The sequence below is a fragment of the Mycteria americana genome, chromosome 2 (assembly GCF_035582795.1).
Source record: "Mycteria americana isolate JAX WOST 10 ecotype Jacksonville Zoo and Gardens chromosome 2, USCA_MyAme_1.0, whole genome shotgun sequence".
NCBI classification, from domain to species: domain Eukaryota; kingdom Metazoa; phylum Chordata; class Aves; order Ciconiiformes; family Ciconiidae; genus Mycteria; species Mycteria americana.
In genome coordinates this window covers 150,119,316-150,134,148 of record NC_134366.1, presented here as the reverse complement: position 1 = coordinate 150,134,148, position 14,833 = coordinate 150,119,316, and the positions used below count along the sequence as shown (strand labels likewise).

General features: G+C 41.1%; 1 protein-coding gene across 6 annotated transcripts in view; it reads right to left on the bottom strand.

The window, feature by feature from the left end:
• Window positions 1-14,833, bottom strand: part of CPQ (carboxypeptidase Q) — a 211,039-nt gene that overhangs the window by 187,118 nt on the left and 9,088 nt on the right. The window lies entirely within an intron of this gene.

Genomic DNA, 14,833 nt, shown 5'->3' with positions numbered 1-14,833 from the left:
ATAAAAATTGCAAAAAGAAGTAAGGCCTTTAAATCAGCTCTATAGCTGCAGCTATTATGAGACTTAAAAAAATAAGGATTAGTTACAGCCAAGTGAAGTGACAATTATTAACCCTAACCCTAAAGATTTTGATTTAGCACTTCTGCCGTTTTCACGGACTTTCATGGAAATACCGGTATTTTTCAAAAAGAATGTAATTTGCCTTAAAAAATAGTAACACTAAAGGCAAATGTTAGCCTCTACTCTACAAAAGATGTTTTTCTTGGAAACGATTGTTCTACAAATAGCAAAGGACTAATTAGTTGGCTACTATGGATAAAACATGGCTAAATCAGACCTGCATGGCAGAAGTATTACTAAAAGCTTTTGATGTTAAGATTTCCACATTATCCTTCTTCCTTGTTTGTATTTATTTAGTATTTCTGCAGAGTTATACTCTTCATTTTATAAGCACTGACCTGAGGAATCATGACAACATACTCACCTTGTATTTTTGGTTCATGATGTTATATGCATACAGAGAGCCAGTACAAAGTTAGGGGGGAGCATATGAGTGTGTGTGTACATACATACACATGTATTTGCATATATTATATCCACATATGATATTCACATGCAAAATACAAAACACCCTCCTTTATTTTCACACAATTGCACACTACAGGAGCTTTAACTGAGCATTAATTCTCAGTCATTTCATGGAGTGCACAAATTTCACAATAACCAAATAGTTTTGTAAATCATAATGCCAGAAGGGACAAGAGTATCTGCCTCATCTGACCACCACAGAACACTGATTGCAGGATATTCCTGAATTAACTCCCACCACTAGAAGCCACACAACAAACCAGCAGTTGAGCCAATTCCTGAGAGAATAACAGTGAGATTACACCAGTTTTGTGCCTCTGGGAGCACGTGCCACAGTTGTATCTGAAGCTTCTGCAAGCTCCATTCTGAATGATCTAAGCTAAGAAACCACCTTTCCACCTATGTTTGTTACAATGAACCACAAATAGATGAACTCATTTTCTCAAGATGTTTGTTCTGGACCATTTTCCAGCATTTGCTAAAAATAAATAATAAAAATAAGCCTTTGAAATAATGAGATTACGGTAACAGACAATGAATTCTGACATCACATCTAATATATATCTTGTCCCATTTCCTCTCCAGACCTCTACTAGTTTCAATGTATTTGTATTTCCACCTAGAAATCTTTGTCTCAGTGTAGGTTCCAGGGACTACTCATTTGACTTGCCCTTGTTCAAGAAACATGTTGAAATAAACAAGAATCTGGGAAATTCAAATGTAAGTTTGGTAGTTTGTACAGTTGCCACTTTACTTATGATTTTTTCTTAGGTTTTTATTCACCTTATTCTTCCAAAGAAGCTTCACCTTAACAGTGGCAAAGCATGCCAGGAGGAGCTGAATTACCACCCTCAGTAAAGAGTCTAGTTGGTACTAAGAATCTGAGTGCTTACCCTTCCTATATGTTACTATACAAAAGCACTTGTAACTCTAAAGCATAAGTTCTGGAAAGTCAGGAAAGTGCAGATCGCACAATCACAGAATGGTTGAGGCTGGAAGGGATCTCTGGAGGTCCTCTTGTCCCACCCCTCTGCTCAAGCAGGGCTACCTAGAGCAGGCTGCCCAGAACCATGTCCAGACAGCTTTTCAGAATCTCCAGGGGGGGAGACTCCACAACCTCTCTGGGCAATCTGTTCCAGCTTGGTCACCATCACTGTAAAAAAGTGTTTCCTGATGTTCAGACGGAACCTCTTGTGTTTCAATTTTCCAATGCCTTTGGTCCTGCCACTGGGCACCACTGAAAAGAATCTGGCTCCATCCCCTTTGCACCCTCCCTTCAGGTATTTATATGCATTGGCAAGAGCCCCCCGGAGCCTGGCTGTGCAGCTGGTTTTCCATCCACCTCACTGTCTGTTCATCCACCCCATACTTCATCATCTTCCCTAAGAAGATCTCATGGGAGACAGTGTGAAAAGCCTTACTAATGTGAAGGCAGACAATATCTATTGCTCTCTCCTCATCTACTAAGCTAGGCATTTCATCACAGAGGGTTATCAAGTTGGCCAAGCATGACCTTTCTTTTGTAAATCCATGCTGACTACTCCCAGTCACCTTCTTGTCCTTCATGTGCCTGGAAATGATTTCCAGGATTCATTGTTCTGTATCTTCATGACTGAGGTGAGGCTGACTGGCCTGTAGTTCCCTGGGTCCTCCTTCTTGCCCCTTCTGAAGATAGGAGTGACTTTTGCTCTCTTGCATGCTCAGGTACCTCTGCCAATTGCCATGATCTTCCAAAGACGACTGCGAATGGCCTTGCAATGACATCAGCCAGCTCCGTCAGCACTTGTGGATGCATTCCACCAGGGCCCATGGACCTCTGGATGTCCAGCTTTCTTAAGTATTCCCTGACCCGACCCTCTTCACCAAGGGTAACTCTTCCTTGCTCCAGAGCTTCCCCCTGGTCTGAGACCTGGGATTTCTGAAGGTTGGCTGTACTAATAAAAACTGAGGTGAAGAAGGTACTCAGTTCCCCAACCTCTTCCATGTCTTGTGTCACCAGGTCCCCTGCCCCATTAGCAGCAGGCCCACCTTTTCCCTAATCTTCCTTTTGCTGCTTATGCCCTTACAGAAGGCCTTCTCGTTGCCCTTCACATTCCTTGCCAGATTCAGCTCCAGCGTGGGCTCTGGCTTTCCTAAACCCATCCCTGCATGCTCAGAAAGCATCTCTATATTCCTCCCAGGTCACCTGTCCCTGCTTCCACATTCTGTACACTTCCTTTTTATGTCTGAGTTTTGCCAGGAGAAACTCGTTTATCCATGCAGGCCTCCTGGCATCTTTGTTTGACCTCCTGCTTGTTGAAATGTACTATTCTTGTGCTTGGAGGAGGTGATGCTTGAATGTTAATGAGCTTTCGTGGGATCCTGTTCTCTCTTCTAGGGCCTTATCCCACAAGACTATTATCAAGCAGAATTTTGAAGAGGTCAGAGTCCTCTCTCCTGAAGTCCAGCACTGTGATCTTGATTTTTGCCCTGCTCCCTGCTCTCAGGATCCTGAACTTCACTATCTGATGGTCACTGCAGCCAAAGCTGTCTTTGACCTTCATACCACAACCAGCCCTTCCTTGCTTGTAAGTATGAGGTCCAGCAGAGCAGCTCTCCTTGCTGGTTCCTCTGTTACCTGTGTCAGAAAGTTATCATCAATGGTCTCCAGGAACTTCCTGGATTGCTTATACCCTTCTGTGCTGATCTTCTAGCAGATATTGGTATGGTTGAAGTCCCCCATGAGCATCAGGGCCTGTGAATTGAAAGCTACTTGCAGCTGTCTACAGAAGGCCTCATCTACTTGTTTTTCCTGATCAGGTGGTCTATAGCAGACACCCTCTACAATGTCACCCATACTGGTCTGCTCTTTAATCCTTGTCCATAAGCTCTCGGTTCATCATCCATCCCCAGGCAGAACTCCAAGCACTCCAGCTGCTCCCTCACATAAAGGGCAACTCCACCTCCTTTTCTTCTCAGCTTGTCCCTCCTGAAGAGCATGTATCTATCCATTGCAGCATTCCAGTCATGTGAGCTATCCCACCACACAACCCCAACAAATCATAGCCCTGCAACTGCACACAGATCTCTAACTCCTCATATTTATTCCCCATATTGTGTATATTAGAGTACAGGCACTTAGAAGCACGGATTCATCAATGGGAAACAGAAGAGGCAACCCACAACATTTTTGTGAGAGCTGTCTGATCAGCTCCCAAGAAGGGGGGATGACTCACCAGGCATGCATTCGTAAGATGCCATCTGAAACACTGGCTGTGTGATGCAGAATTAAGATACAGAAAGAGTGAAAGGATTAAACCACAGTTCTAGGATCCATAAACCACCAGAAGAAAACAAAAACAAAAACAAAACAAAACAAAAAAAACCACACACAAAATTTTTGGAGTCACCAAGCCTAACTCATATGATAACCAGTACAAACTGCCAGTCTTTCATAGGTCTTTATGGGTCTTTTCATAAACAGCAAGTTAAACAATAGCTTTAGCAATATAATATTAAGCTCTTCTCCTTAACTATTCAAATGTTCCCTAAACTTGAGATCAAGGCAGCAACAAATTCTTCAAAGTGAAGTGTCATTTTCCCAAAAGAACAACTAAAATAGTCTGTGATTTCATCTATGAATGACAAATCTATCACACAGATTTCCTCTCTCTCTGCAAGACAGACAGGGCAAAGGTCTTACACAACCAGGAGCAGAAGACTCTAGGGTTATCTCAGGACACTGACAGAGAACTGTAAAAAGCCTTTTATAGTCTGAGTTACTGTTTATTTGTGGTTATACTACACAGAGAGTATTGGTGTATTTTTATTGCTAAGCTCTGTACTTTCCCCATGTTCCTTCCCTTTGGACCAGTTAATTACATGCTCATAGACATTCTCTGCTAGAGACATCAGTAATTTTCTCAGGATGACCACGCTCGTTCTCTGATTTTTGCCAAGCTCATTATCCACAAAGAAGCAAGCAAGATAATCTGACTTCTGCCATAAGACAAATTCTTGCTGAGTGGAGTAAGACAACAACTTTGTAGAGTTAGTTTCAAAAACTTAAGGTTTGGGGTTTTGTTTGTTTAAGGGCTTGCAAAATCTACCAGACAAAGCTGATACATTTAGTTGTTAAACAGATAACACAGGGGGATTGTTTAATTAGCATTGGCAACCTTAAAGAGCCCCCAGCTACCAACTTCATGCATTTTTTTCAATGGCGAAATGAAACCACAGTTATCACATTTCCCTTAACTAAGAAATGCTTCCTTTGCTCTTCTTGGCCTCATTCGAAACCAGCAGCATCCTCACTCCAAAGGCTGCCCCAGAGGAGCTGCATTTAAGAGCTGCACTTTTTCCAGGAATTTCCCACTGAACACTGGGAACAGACATGTTTCCACAGCTTTTGTGGAAGTAACGTACTCCCACCATGCACAGTGTTTCACTATATGCCACTGCGCTGTAAGAGGAGTGTAACTAAATTCAAACCCTAGGCAAGGACACAAGAATGGGAACGTAATTTATTGTGGTTTCCTTGAATAGTCCAGCATAATCTGGCCAAAAGCTAGCAGTGTTCAGAAATAATTCCCTGCCAGGTAAAGTAATGTCATACTCACTTGGACTGCAATACAGGAATCACTCCACTGCTAATTCAGGGAAAGAATAGCACATCTGTTGTCCCAGTCTCTGCAACATTAAGTTTATCACCCCAGTGAATCATCTGGGAAGAGAGACTACTGATTTTAGCACATCTCACTAGTTACACTTAGCAAATGAACATTGCAGTGCCAGCCAAATTAAAAAAAAATTATAGAACAGTCACAATTGTTCGATGCATTTAATTATTCACTGAATTTTTCAGTAGAAGTTTAGAGCAAAATGAGATAGGAAGAAAACACACTTTCAGGAAGTACAGTCCCTTCTCCCAGCCCTATTAATGCATCTCATTCCGTGGCTCTTTAGTACAAAATAACCATTTTCTAAACCAGAGATGAGAACCTGGGATTCCCCTTGACCTTCCAGGAGGCAAGAATGCTCCTCAGAAGGTTACAGTCCCCCTATTTTATTTCTCTGACCCTACAAAACTTGCATGCATGGAAAGGACACAGAATGGTCCTGTTCCAGCCTTGCCTGCAGCCTCATGTTTAAGATATTCTCCTAAAAAGTAAAGCTCTCAAGACCATGTAAAAACCTACAACTCCCACCTTTCACTTCTTCAAAGGGACTTCTAATCACTGACATATTAAGCAAAAAGTAGGAGCCACCATTGCTGCTCTTCTCATTTTGAGCAGAACTGAAAGCCCTTCACATACTAGACACTGCATGTTTATTCCAGACGAATTTGGTCTCTTCAGAAACTTCAGCAGGGCTCAGGGCTTAATCATCTCCAGCTTAAAGGGTTACATAGGCTCTCAGCTTTCTGAAGACTATGCTTAGAATACCATGGAAACTCTGTGGTCCAAAATGAGTACAAAGCTAAAAGGCAGTAATGTAAAATGGTTCCAGTTCTTTTAGCTTCAGGTGGAGTGGATAGTGGGCATCCAGCCATGGCAGTACCTGGATCCATATACAGAAGGAAGGATGTGGTCTGAACATAGTCCATAGAAAGAGAGATTTCTTCCTGCAAAATCCTAGCAAAACATTTCAAAGGGAAAGTCTGGAGCAAGGAACACATAGCCCTGGTGGAGGAAGACCAGGTTAGGGAGCACTCAAACAAACTGGACATATGTAAATCCATGGGGCCTGATGGGTTGCACCCACAAATGCTGAGAGAACTGGCTGATGTCATTGTGAGGCCACTCTCAATTATATTTGAAAGGTCATGTCACTCCTGTCTTCACGAAGTGCAAGAAGTAAGATGTGGGGAACTACAGGCCAGTCAGCCTCACCTCGATCCCTGGCAAGGTGACAGGAGAAAACCTTCCTGGAAATTATTTCCAAACATATGAAGGACAAGAAGGTGACTCAGAACAGTTAGCATGGATCTACCAAGGGCAAATCATGCTTAATCAACCTGATAGCTTTCTAGGAAAAAATTACTGGTTTGGTAGAGCAGGGGAGAGCAGTGGATGTTGTTTGCCTTGACATTAGTAAGGCATCTGACATTGTCTCCCATAAGGTCTTAGGGAAGCTGATGAAGTTGTGAGAGACTGAAAGAGTTAATGTCTCAAACATTGTGGCGATTTGAGGTGCTATTTGCATGGCGACAGCAGGTCGGCGAGCATGGGGCGGGGGAGAGCAAGAGCAGGATGCGGAGAGCGCGTCGGAGGATGCGCGGTTCCAGGTTCTGCCAAACCTGACCATGTATGGCCAGAGGTCCTGCCAAACCTGACCATGTATGGCCAGAGGTCACACAGAGTTTATCTGAGGAAGGGGCTTGCAACCGCCCCAGAGACCCCTCACGACCACCCCCTTCCCCCAGCGCCTGTGCAGAAGATTGAGAACTTTCTAGAACAATAACCATGTAAGTCCTGAAGGGGCGTACCTGGAGGCGGGGATTAGCCAATAAAAGGCTTGCCCCCCCCCCAGGGAAGGGCGCGCACGCCCGCCACTGGAGGATTGCCACGTCTGTCATCGTCATCACGGGATCCAAGGGTGGTGATACTTTTTCCTTCTCTTTTCTCCTCTCTTCTTCTTTCCTTTTCTTGCTTCTCTTCTCTTTTCCTCTGCTTTTCCAATATATATATGCAAGTTTGGGATCGGGAAGCCCGGAAAATAGCTCCATTGCCAAATTGCCTTTGTTCGTTCGTTAAACTCGTCAGGTCGTTAAGTTTGTCCGTTTGTGGAATTCGCCAGTTAATAAAGTTGCTGGCCAGACTGTTCCTCTGGGTCATTGTCGTGACTCTGCCGACCACGTGGCTCTGCCGAGCAGAGATCAGCTTTTGTCAATACTCGAACAGTCGGGGAATCGAAAAGATTCACCCCTCTCGCAACCCACCGAGTGGGACGAGACAGAAGTATGAGCTGGATGAGCAGAAGGTGAGGTGGATTGAAAACTGGCTGAACAACCAAGCTCAGAAGGTTTTGATTGTTTGTACGACATCTAGTTGGTGGCCAGTAACTAGCGGTGTCCCCTAGAAGTCAATACTTGGTCCAGTTACTCTTCAACATCTCCATTAATGATCTGGATGCTTGGATAGAGTGCAGCCTCAACAGACTTGCAGATGATATGAAGTTAGGAGGAGTGGCTAATGTACATGACGGTTGTGCTGCCACTCAGAGTGAACGGAGAAATAGGTAGGCGGGAACCTTATGAAGTTCAACAAGAGGATATGAAAAGTCCCGCATCTGGGGACGACTAACCCCCATGCACCAAGACAGGCTGCGGTCACCCAGCTGGAAAGCAGCTTGGCAGAGAAAGACCATGCGGTCCTGGTGGACAAGCTGAGCATGAGTCAGCAATGCAACCTCATGGCAAAGACCAACAGCCTGGTGGGCTGCACATTAGGAGGAGTGTTACCAGCGGGTGGAGGGAGGTGATCTTTCCCCTCTACTCAAGCACTGGTGAGGCCACACCTGGAGTATTTGCCTATTTCTGGGCTCCACAGCACAAGACAGACATGGACATACTGGAGAGAGTCCAACACAGGGCCATGAAGATGATTAAGGGACTGGAGTATCTATCCTATGAGGAGCAGCTGAGAGAGCTGGGGCAGTTCAGCCTGCAGAAGAAAGGATTCAGGAGGGGTTTCATCAATGGGTATAAATACCTGATGGGAGGGAACAAAGAAGACAGAGCCAGGCTCTTTTCAGTGGTGCCCACCAACAGAACAAGAGGCAATGGGCACAAATTGAAACATATGAAAATCCATCTGAACACAAGAATGCACTTTTTTACTGTGAGGGTGGTCAAACACTGGAACAGGTTGCCCACAGAGGTTGTGAAGTGTCCATATGAGGAGACATTCCCAACCTGATGGGGCACAGGCCTGGGCAACTTGCTGCAGCTGACCCTGCTTAAACAGGGGGTTTGAACTACATGAGCTCAAAAGATGTCTCCCAACCTAAATCTGTGATTCAGAATATGAAAGGAAGCCATAAACACAAGCTGAAAGGATTTAAAAAATCAAGGGAGAAAGGTTCTAGGTATGCAGAAGAAAACGAGAAATTAAAGGCAGGAATTAAGTCTTTTCCAGCTCCAATGAGTAGTAGAAGAGCATGAAACATACAGCATAATGGTACTTTGGTAGTGCAGACAGTGTCATAAGAAGATGTGTTTAATACTAGCTAAGCAGCTACTTTAAGAATGCTTCCACCTATTGTCTGATCCATTTGTCTGTAGCTAACTACTGTCTTTGATGCTAAAGGGCAAGATCATTGGGATCTTCATCTTTTACGGTGCCCTTATATAAAAGAGCTTTAGCACACACAATGTGTAACCAGGCTAACTGGTGTTACCATCATTAAAATCATTACAATACAAATTACTTAAATGTAACAGATGGAAAAGAATGAGAGAAAGAGGATAAAAAAAAATCTCAGATGAGAACACTGTCTACATCAATCAGATAACTGAAAGAGGAGCAGAGGGAACAAAAATAGGATAAACAAAGCTAGAGCGATGCTTCTTCTCCAGTGTGGCAAAGTTTTCCCAAAATCCCAGATGAAAATACAGACAGAAGGATACAGAGAGTTCACAAGAGTCATGGTTATGGGAAATGAAGAAAGAAAACAATAAATTGAGGATATTAACCACTTAATTGCTAGAGATCTGCTAAATCCGCAGAGTATCTAATCAGTTTCCTAACCATGTACCATTTGATTTTCCTCCAAGGAATGTAGGAAACCTTGAAATCACACAGTGGTTTTGATAACATTAGAATAGACTGAAAAGCCCCAGGGTAACAAACTCACATACTGCAGAGTGATGTCTGATACATTTAATAGCATCGGAAAGAAAGTTTGTTGTGACAGCTGTGGAGTGGGATGGCTGGAAGGCTAGGTGGACTTGCAAAATGAGAAGGAGATTTCTGCCTAAAAATAAAGTCATAGAGTTCTTCCATCTTTTAGAAAGATAAGGGGAGCAGGGGGGAAAGCTTTATGATCTTGAAGAGTGAAGCAGAAAAGCAGACATTCCTCAAAGACTGCTCTTCCAGAATTGTCAAGATTCCTCATCTGGAAGAACGTTTAATCAGTTAGAAAATCTTGGCTTTGGGAACGCTCACAGTCAAAGTTATCACTTACATTACAAAGTCCTTAAAATTAGCCTTTTTACATTTAAAGCTAAGGAAAGAAAGAGTACAACACAATATGGATACAAGACTTTGAATACAATATGAAATCTTATTACTTGGACCACAAAGTCTAAAACTCCAGAGGAAACACCAAATCATGAGCTGTTTTACCTTTACCAACTTCAGAAGAACTATCTTTATTTGCTACAACTGAAGATATGTCCCGAAGTTTTCAAGTACTCTTGAAAAGATAAGTGTGACCTAGTAGCGTATGACCATATATGCCCAAGTAGTGATACTGACTTACGTGGACAGAATAGGAAGTGAAATGTTTAAAGGCGGCTAAGGATTAAAACAGAGAAAGTCCAAATGTGCCCAGAGACACTGCAGTCATAGCTCCCCATTTGGTAAAATAAAAAGTTCATACCCTATTTATACTCTGTATCGTGGAAGTACTATAGCTTAACATAGGAAGGAAGCAGTAAAAGGAACCACACTTCACTCTTTCTTCACCTGCAAGCCTCAGAATAGTAACAGGCTACCTTGATATAATTGTATTCAGTAGCTGCTGCTAAAATGGATGGCAGTAATCCTGAAGAATCACACCATAATCCACGTGCAGAGTACTGTACTAGTGAAGCTACGGAAATGATCAGTCTGCTACTTCCCTAATAAGCAGTGACAGCCAAACAAAATTAAGTAAAAAAAAAAAAAAAAAAAAAGACAACATTATCACCAAACAATGCCTAGGCCACATAGCAGATGATATTATTCTTAATGAGCATTCAAAATACAAACAGTTCTCAAAAGGCAGTACATTATCTTTTCACAAGAAAAAGACAGGAATTCAGTGGGATCTTTAGACAGGAAAAATTGAATAGAACAGAAATATTCAATGAAAGAAAGGCAGTTAGGAAACAATGACACCGAAATACACAATGTTGTTCATATTACAATGAATGCCAAAGTACATAGCTAATGCCAGCTGATGGCGTTGAAAGACAGCTGGGGCGGGGGGGGGGGGGGGGGGGGGGGGGGAGGGAGGAAGATGATTTTGGACAATTAAATCAAAATATAACAGAATAGGGCTGCAATTATATTATCTGGTATTTTGATGTTCAACTTTGGTGACACTTCCTTCAAGTCCGTAACTATTGCCCTAGTGCAAAAAACAAGACAGGTTGCCTTCAGACATAGAAAGACTGGCGTATGAAAAAAATAAATATATTCACACACACCCATTCTGATACAAAACATTAGCGGCCTCTTACTAATTTAAGGAACCTTTCTTGATTGTAAAGGCCTTTGGGATAGACACACATCTTATACCTTTTCATGAAATTCATATAGAATTGAGACACAAACCACATATTGTTCTTTCAGCCTTTCCTACAGGAGAAAAGCACCGCCTTTTTATCAAAGCAATATAACTACAAAAAACTTCTCTTACAACCTCTTCTGTATTTTCTGTATTTTCTTATCTGAGGAGGTGAATTAGGCTATGGAAAAGAATGAAGTACTCAAAGAGAGAGAAAGAAGAGGCCACAAATTAAGGGGCACCAAAGACAAGAATTGCCAGTAAGGTCCCATACTTAAACATCTATCACCCAAAATTCTAAACCAAGTTCCTTTTTGAAAACACGTTCATCAAGACATCTTCTATCCTGTACTTACAGTTAAATTATTCCTGCAATTCTGATGCTAAATATTTTCTTTCTGAGTTTTTACTGAAAGTCTAGCAGATCGCATCCGGCCAAAGGATGAAGCCTATCTTCATACCAGGATAAAGCCTAAAACAGAAGGTATGAGCTATGAGCATATGATCAATCTATATCTCTGGATAGCAAAAGCTGCTAAAGCTGACGGATAGACATTGTAAGAGGAACAAACGAAGTTTTGTTAACAACAGTCACTGCATGGCTGTCACTGTTGCAAGTTGGTCTGCCACCCCTGTGAAAGCTGAAAGCCATCAAAATGCCAAGTATCTGGCACTCACAGGCACTTCTTGGTGCCCTTCCAAGCAGCATTCCAGCAGAAGGCTGTTCAGTCCTACAGAATACATGTATGCTTTATGTTGCTCCAGATTTTGGCCAGAAAATACCAATACTTTGAGTGTCTCCTTCCAACAATTAAATCTCAGTTTTAAAGGTGACTATACACTACTAAGGGTTGGGATATTTGCCAAAATGAACCACCAAAATAAGTAACCTTAGTTACTAATTATGTAATCGAGTGCAACAGGCCAAGTTTTCTGATGAAGTGACTTGTTTGGCCTTAACAAAAATTACGCCAGATTATAACCTCACCTACATACATCATATACCACTCTAGAATTATAAACTCTTAAGTTAAATACTTACCATTTCCATACATGACAAGAATAATATTCCTCTATGACCACACAGCTACAAAGCATTTTTTGCTTTGTATATGAAACAAAATTTTTCATTTTAAGTCAACAAGTTCAGAGCAAAGTTATGCACATTATTAAATGCTTCAAAGACCAAAAAAGGCAAGACCAACACTTTCAAAAGTATCCAACCATTTTAGCTGGTTTACTCCATACACCTATAATCTCATTTTACAGACTATAAATAGCACCACAATTCCAAATTAAGTCAATAATTATTCAGCATTGCTGAATACGATGAGGTATTTAAGAATATTAATAAATAAAATTTCCAGATTAAAATAACTGTAACTTTTCTGAACATCTTTTTTATTTGTTAGTTTTTTTCATACAGTCTTTCTCTACAGTCACAAGAAAAGGTATGTTCTTCAGACTGTTATAGTATCAACATTCAAGTGGTTTTGTGAAGCCCAGAAATCTGGTGAACATATTGCCAGACTTGTTAAGAAAACTGATATTCTACTCTTTTGCCTGCTTACTGTAAGATACGCCCACTGAGCCTTCCCTTTCCAGAGCAACAAAGGATGAATTTGTAAATACAACTACATGAAAAAGGCACAGTGTCAAGAATTTCTCATTACAATTGACAGAAAAATGATCTTTACGATGCACACATTTCTTTAGTTATATTAAGGGTGGGAAAGGATATTAATTTCAATGAGATACGTTATGAAGTATGTCGTTTATGATTTTGTCATGTTCACTAGGGCATAATACTGGTACTCAAATATCATACTGTATTCCAACATATCAACATCAGAAAGAAACTGCTACAGCTCAGTGACAATGTAAAATTGGGGCTATCATCCCACAGCAGACTGCACTGCAACGTACAAATAAAAGCAAACTTAAAAAGTTTCAATGTAAAGAACCGAGGCAATGAACAGACTGTTAATAAAATAAACACACTTTACATAAAGAGCTTGATAGAAAACTGGGTTTTAGCCAATGTTGAGTAATAAATTAGTAAAACCAGACCTCTTTCTGATGTTGAGGAAAGCTCCAACACCATTTCTTCATCAAAGCTACTTCCCAGTGCAGCACACATTTGATCATGGAGCACTACGGTTACCGTGCATAAGGCAGTTCTGATTTTGCATTTAACTTCTAATTATTTTTACTGCCATTTAAAAGACAAAAAATTATCACACAATTTTGCTACTGCAGGACAAAAGAAGTCAGTTATGACAAAAGACATCTATCCATACTAATTTTTTTTAATTTCAAGTGGCATTCAACAGTTCCTGTTAAGATCACAGTCCACAGTGCTGCTCAGCGCAGAGATACACTGAGACAAGCATGCTATTAGGGCCTTACAACTACAGACAGACAAAATGGACAAACAATTGGAAAAGGAGGGACCCAGAAGTGACATCTTCAAGTCACTCAGTTGCCACATGAAAGGCATTTCAATTAGCATGACCACTCAGCCCCCTTCTCCTGACACTACCAAGAGGAGCCGATCAAAAGCTTGCTGCAATGAAGCAAATAGTCGTATTACAAAAAGTTAACTGGAAATCGAAGTGGAAACAAAACAAAACAAAACAAAACCACAACAAAAGAAAGAACATACCAAAAAATAAACACAACAGTTATGTAGAGAAGACAGTGACAAATGCTGACACCACTGAGTCTGGGTAAGACAATTCCTATTTTTCTGAGCCATGCAATTCTACTTCCAAAAGTGAATTTTTAAAGATGTGTTTGTGTTGGTTTTTTTTAATAGAGGATAGCAAAAGACTTCTAAATGTAAACAATTACTGTATCTGGTATGCTGTAATAAATATCTGAAAATGTCTGTTCTCAATTTATTTTTGTTCACACACTAACACAGCTGGCATGTTTCTATCCAGAATTCTCATGCAGTGATTCCCAAGATCCATCATGCAGGTGACCTGTGAGACAGCTTACACTGAGCTGCAATAGGTTAGTTAATCTTAGATAAGTATCAACGACTTTCTGCGTAGACAAAATTTGAGCATGGGAAAATATGTACAGGAAAGCCTAGAGGTATAATTTTTCATGTGCAAGCACCTCAATGCAAAATTTAAAGTTCATTTTGAATATTTAGTTCGCAAACATACAGCTTGCTATACCAGCTACAGTATCTTACAGGTCTTTTGTTTCTTAAGGGGAACGAGAGGTGCACACTGCTCAGAACCAAAGAATAACTGACACCTCAATGAACACCAATTTCTTAGTATCTTTCAATGAATTACCATTCTAAGCAGACAGATGAAACAGAAGAAACTTCTCTCTGAAGCAGCCAAAAAGTGACAGCATAAACCTGAGCGGATGTTCAAAGTGGAATCAAAGAGTCTAAAGCACCTTTTAGAGAATGGTGGTTTTGTCTCAGTATCAGTATCACAGAAGTATCACCAGGAAAAGTAGCTGTATTAGCAATTTGTATGTTCAAATACCATTCATATGCTCAAATTAAAATATTTAATTGAGGGCAGTAGCATTGGGCTAATGGTATCACACATTATAAACATTTTCTATTTAGTAATATCCTTACACAGTGAATTATCTATAAAGCTAAATACGCCTACAGTATAGTTTTCAGGTTCGGGAGTATTAGCCATTGCCCTTGATCAGCATTTTTCAAGAGACGTGAAGCCAACAGTTTCCAGAAAGTAATTTTTTTTCAATTGTTCATCAGGGAAAGTCTTCAGAAAAA